This window comes from Pipistrellus kuhlii, unplaced genomic scaffold (genome assembly GCF_014108245.1).
Source record: "Pipistrellus kuhlii isolate mPipKuh1 unplaced genomic scaffold, mPipKuh1.p scaffold_m20_p_13, whole genome shotgun sequence".
Lineage (NCBI taxonomy): Eukaryota > Metazoa > Chordata > Mammalia > Chiroptera > Vespertilionidae > Pipistrellus > Pipistrellus kuhlii.
The window spans coordinates 42,180,512-42,186,122 of record NW_023425438.1 but is presented as its reverse complement, the minus strand read 5'-3'; the positions used below and the strand labels follow the sequence as shown (position 1 = coordinate 42,186,122).

Here is a 5,611-nt window from a genome sequence, read left to right as displayed (position 1 = left end):
TCCACAGAGCAGATTCACTTCTCGGTGTCTTGGTTGGGTTGAGAGACGCTCCCCAAGGACAAGGATGAAGGAAGGCAGTGTTGTCATTGGAAGAACATGCTTTTTAATCATCTACAGATTGCAACTGCAGAAACGACACATATGCTCTGTGAAAGGTCAGGGAGGGTAAACAATTTTTCTGTGTGTACTGGGCAGATGGTGCTCAAATTAAGGTAAAAATAATAATACCTTGTCTTCATATGCTCTCTCCTTCCAGAGATGGCTCCAATTTCTCTGTCAACTTTACTGGAAGATGAAAAAAAGTAATGCTGGTGAGTGAAATCAACACATCCCCATTTTTAGGGGGTTAACCAAAGATGAGAGACAGAGCATCGCTCATCAAAGGTCTGACACTTTACTTTGTGGTCCAGTCAGGGAGAGTCTACTTGTTCATCAAAGACTGAGACATTAGGGCAATAATGTGGGCTGTCATGAAGGATATTTCAGTGTCTGAACCCAGTAAAATCTTGCTCCTGTGTACCGTGACGTGGGCCAGGGAGCCACCAAAGCTTGTCCTCTCCACACAGTGACTCGGGCTCCAGCCTCCTCTGGCCTGTGGATTCAGCTGGCAATGAGCACAGACCACAGGGTAGAGGTCGGACAGAGGAGTGCTGTCAGGAAGCCCTGGGAACAGCCACTCATGGCTGTCCTTGCCTCTGGCCAGCCCTGTCTCCCATGGTGAGAGAGGCTCAGAAACGCAGAACACCACAAACACCTTGCAACTTGTTTCTGTACCTGAGCAGCCAGACAATGCAGTCACCTCCTTCAGGAAGAACACCCAGAGAGAACAATAAAATAAAAGTACCTCATGCCAATCCACATGGCATTTCAAAGTACTTAGAGAAAAGAAACCCCTCCCCAGGTATTTCTACTTGCTGTCCAAACCCTTTGTCTTCCTTCCATTTCTTCTTCTCAAATGAAGAGAACACATCATTCTGGAGCCACAGACATGGAGCAGGTCAATGGCCAGCTGTCCACCCGATGATGACAATACGGTTTCAGGACAGAAGAGTAACTTGGACTCAGAGAGAAATAGCAGTGGGGAGACAGGGATAGAAGTGAGAACCTGGCAAGTGACCAGCGCAGTGGTGAGCTGATTCGTCTTGAAGGCAGTGAGTCTTAGCACTGCTCTGTGAGCTGGACAAAAATGACTCAGAGGGGACTGGGCCAGGGGCCTGTGGGAGCCACAGTGGGTGCTGCCCTGGACCCTTCCCTCTTCTCTCCTGGCCTGGCTCTAAAGCCATGGCCTGGGCATTAGCCTCTCAAATACTGAGAAATAAACCATCTCTGGTTAGGACATGGGAAAACGGGGCCCTGGACTCTAAAGTATTGGGGGAAATCCTGCTAATGTTTGTTTGTTTTTTCTTTTCTCTTGCCAGTTTTCCCTGAAAAGCATCCTGTTATATGAAGCTTCAACACAGCTCATGGGGGGTGAGGAGTCTAAGTTCTGAGAGAACCAGAGCTTCTAGCAGAAGGACCAGGAAGGTGGCTGATAATTAGCGGGAGAGGAGCTGTGGGTGAGCAGGGCCTGCACAGAGCACACCCCAGAGGCCAGCACAGGCTCTGCACATGGTGGTGCTGAGGTCACCCCCAGAGCTGCTGAGGTGTATGCTTCATATGCTCCACAGCCTGACACAGTGGGCTCTCACCTCTGCCACCCAGTGGTGGGAAGACAGACTGTGGAGCCCGCCCAGCAGGGGCAGCACATCCATGCCCAGCCACATGTGAAGTCTTGAAGGAGAAAGGAACCGCATGTGAAAAGGCAGAGGTCAAGGGCAAGAGGCCAGGGCTGTAGAGCCCCAGCCTGCAGACCCACCACACCCTGCGCTTTAATTCCAAGCACAAGCTCATTTTTGCCAATAGCACAACATTTTTGCAACATTAAGAATTGTAGGTTTGCCTTTGAAGAAAAAACTAAGTCAAATTACATTAGAGATTTCAATGTTGGTTTGTCACATCTTTGATAGATATTAGCTGAACCCAATGTGGTCATCATTTCACAGTGTGTGTAAATCATACCATTGTGCTCTCTGCCTTATACTTGTATACTGCATATCAATTATTTTTCAATAAAGCTGGGAAAAATAAACAGTGCCTTACTAAATGGAAAAAATGGTTATAGATGTAGTGGAATGCATACACCATAACTAAAAGAAACAAATCAGGATACACAGGTAATAAATAGTATCATCTTGCCCTGGAGGCATGCTCAGTATTGAGCATTGATCCCCTTCAGGGCACAAGCCCTGGCTGTGGGTCCAACCCCAGTAGGGGGCTTTTAGGATGAAGCTGATCAATGATTCTTTCTCACCCATATTATTAGTTTTTTAAATATATTTTATTGATTTTTTTACAGAGAGGGATAGAGTTAAAAACATCCATGAGAGAGAATCATCGATCTGCTGCCTCTTGCATAACCCCTACTGCAGATGTGCCCGCAACCAAGTACATGCCCTTGACTGGAATCGAACCTGGGACCTTTCAGTTCACAAGTCTAAGCTCTATCCATTGAGCCAAACCGGTTTCGGCTCATCCATATTATTATCTCTCTTTCCCTCTTCATCTCTGAAGTCAATACAAATATATTAAAATAAATAAATAAATAAATAAATAATATCACCTCAAAATGGTATTTTAATATATAAATTTACAAAAGACCAAAGGAAATAATTTGAAATGTTCACAATGGTTAACCTTGGATTGTGGAAATATGTTGTTTCTTTTACTTTATACTATTCTTTTTAAATTTCTACCCAAGATCCTGTATTATTTTTATAATGAGGAAAAAAATTTAAAAACATTTAAGGAACTCTTTTTAGTGTAGATGCATTTTGTATCCATGTTTAGTGACATTCCACTTATCTTTGAGAAACTTAAAAAAAGTGCTTTGGGTTGTGAAATACCCTTTGAAAAGCATTCTTGCACTCTACCAGTTCCTGAATGAGAACACTGCTCTTTGGAGATGCTGGGTCTGTTTGGAAAAAATAATGGGGCAGGGTTGTGGGTGGGGTAGGGCTGGGGGCAGTGCAGAGCTGGAGGTGAGGTAGGGCTGGAGGTGGGGTAGGGCTGGGGGCAGTGCAGGGCTGGGGAGGGGCAGGGCTGGGGAGGGGTAGGGCTGGGGGCAAAGCAGGAACTATGAAAAGAGGCTCCTGGGCAGGGTGCCTCAGGTCCACAGCTCAGGCTGCATTTGAAGAATTCCGCATTGCAAGGCTGATGTCTTCATAAAGGCTCAGACTTGATAAACTTCAGACATGAGCCACAGCAAATTTTCTTTTTAAAACGGTTTTTGCTATTCTTACTGCAAAATAGTTGAATAATGCTATATAGATCATAAGAGGAGCATATTTATAAACAAAAGATTTTTAAAGGATTAAGAGCTCCTAGGTCACAGCTCTATGGCTCTGACCTCAGCTGGCTCTACACAGGCCAACAGGCAAAGTGGAAGGAGCACTAGCCCTGGGTTCTCATTTGATCTCTGCTCCGGATTCCCTTTGTGGTCTTAGAGATTTCACTTCCCTTTCTGGGTCTCCTAGCTACGTCTGTAGAATGAGGGTAAAATTAGAAAATCAATGATTGTAGGTTCAGATTTCTACAACCTTCCTAAATATCTCAGCAATAATAAACCTTTCCTTGGACTAACCTTTCTGGTAGAAACACTTCACAAAAATGTAAACACATTTTTATACTACTACTCGTTTCAAAAGTACAAAATCCCTATAAAACTTATCCTAAAACATTTTGGTCGATACTATTAAACAGCCACCACCACGTGGGACACTCCAACTCTGGGCCCCTGGGAGGTGCCAGACAGGCTGGAACCAACACCCAGTTGTGCTGAGTGGGGGTTGGGGGGTTCACAGAGTTTTTGGCCGGAGGGTCTGGGCAGGTGAGAGGGAGGGCACTCACCTAGCGACACTGAGGAAGGAGTCTGGCCCAGCACTGCCCCTCACCAGCTTCAGCTCCAGCTTCCCCCTCAGATTAGCAAGCGGGTCCAGCACACAGGAGGAAGAGGAGCGCCTGCAGGAAGCTGGCCTGGACCCCAGGCAGATGCACTTGGTCTGTCAGCAGGGGCGGCATCCACACCAGCTACCCTCGGACTCCAACGGCTCCTCCGCCCGCGGGACCCTGGCAGATCCGGGCGAGGCAGCAGCGCGAGCCAGGAAGCCCAGCGGGTCCTGTGACTCTGACTCGCGGCCCCCCCACTCTTGTCCCCCTCACCCATGAGAGAGCCTGTGGCCAGATCTGCAGCTGCAGCGCCACCTGGTGGGGCCTCTGCGCAGTACCAGGAGGCCACCCTGGCTCCTTGCTGCCAGGCCTCCTTTGCTCAGCAGTGTGGGTTAACTCACCCACCCAGAATTGCTTTCTGACAGTCTGTCCCTGCAGAATAACTTCAACACAGGACACTTCTGCATTTTGGCCAAGTCAGTGTTGAGAGCCAGAACTTTTCATTAGGTCACTGGTTTGCTCATCATCATGTAGAGCATCTGAGCTTTTAAATTTTTACTTATTAAATGTTTGTATTAAAGAAGGAAATAATTTTTTGTAGATGTGATAAAGGGGGGTATGTCATTATATTATCTATATACCAGCTGTCAGCAAGTTATATTCCCTGGGTGAAATCTGGCCTATTGTCTGTTTATATATGTTCCATGAAATAAGAATAATTTTTATTCATTTTTTAAAAGTTGGAAAACAATATTTCTGATACATAAACATAATATGAAATTAACATTTTGGTGTCCATAAGTAATGTTTGACTGGAAGGCAGACATGTACATTCATTTACATATTGTCTTTGGCTACTTTCATATTCCAATGGCAGAGTTGAATAATTATAACAGAGATGGTATTGTCTACAGAGCCCAAACCATTTACTACCAAACCCTTTACACAGAAGTTTGCAGACCTTTATCTTACACAGAGTAGATGAAGGCCATGTGCATTATTATTAGCATTGTATTTGGATTTCTAATGATTTTAAATGTGTCATATTGAACATTTAAAAATCAACAAAATATGCCTGGCTAGTGTTGCTCAGTGGTTGAGCATCAACCAATGAACCAGTAAGTTACAGTCTGCTCTGAAACCTAGTTATATGCTGGGGTTGCAGGCTCAATTCTCAGTGTGAGGTGTGCAGGAGTCAGTCGATCAATGATTCTCATCATTTATGTTTCTACCTATCTCTCTTCTGTCCTCTCTGAAGTAATATATATATATATATATATATATATATATATATATATATATGTATGTATATATATATATAATAAAATAATAAATAAATAAAATGAACAAAATATGGTAAATATTCACCAGTAAAGGAATACATAAATAGTTCTGAAATACTTATATGAATAAATATTACAGGGTAGTTAAAATCAAGAAAGAATTATTTGTCTCAAAGTAGATAGATTTTAAAATTTATGATAATATAAACAAAAAGTTTGGGAATGTTACATAAAATATACCTGTATATAAATCCAAAAGATGAACTAATACTACATATGGGTTGATTGATATATATCTATAGTATAAGACTGTAATCTGCTAATTAGACCAAACACCCTTCCAG

General features: G+C 43.7%; 1 long non-coding RNA gene across 1 annotated transcript in view; it reads left to right on the top strand.

Moving 5' to 3' along the window:
• Window positions 1-213: 213 nt before the first annotated feature.
• LOC123652231 overlaps window positions 214-5,611 on the top strand; it is a 10,832-nt gene continuing 5,434 nt past the window's right edge. The window contains exon 1 of the long non-coding RNA XR_006741459.1: window positions 214-311. This is a non-coding gene — a long non-coding RNA (uncharacterized LOC123652231). The remainder of the gene's footprint in view (window positions 312-5,611) is intronic.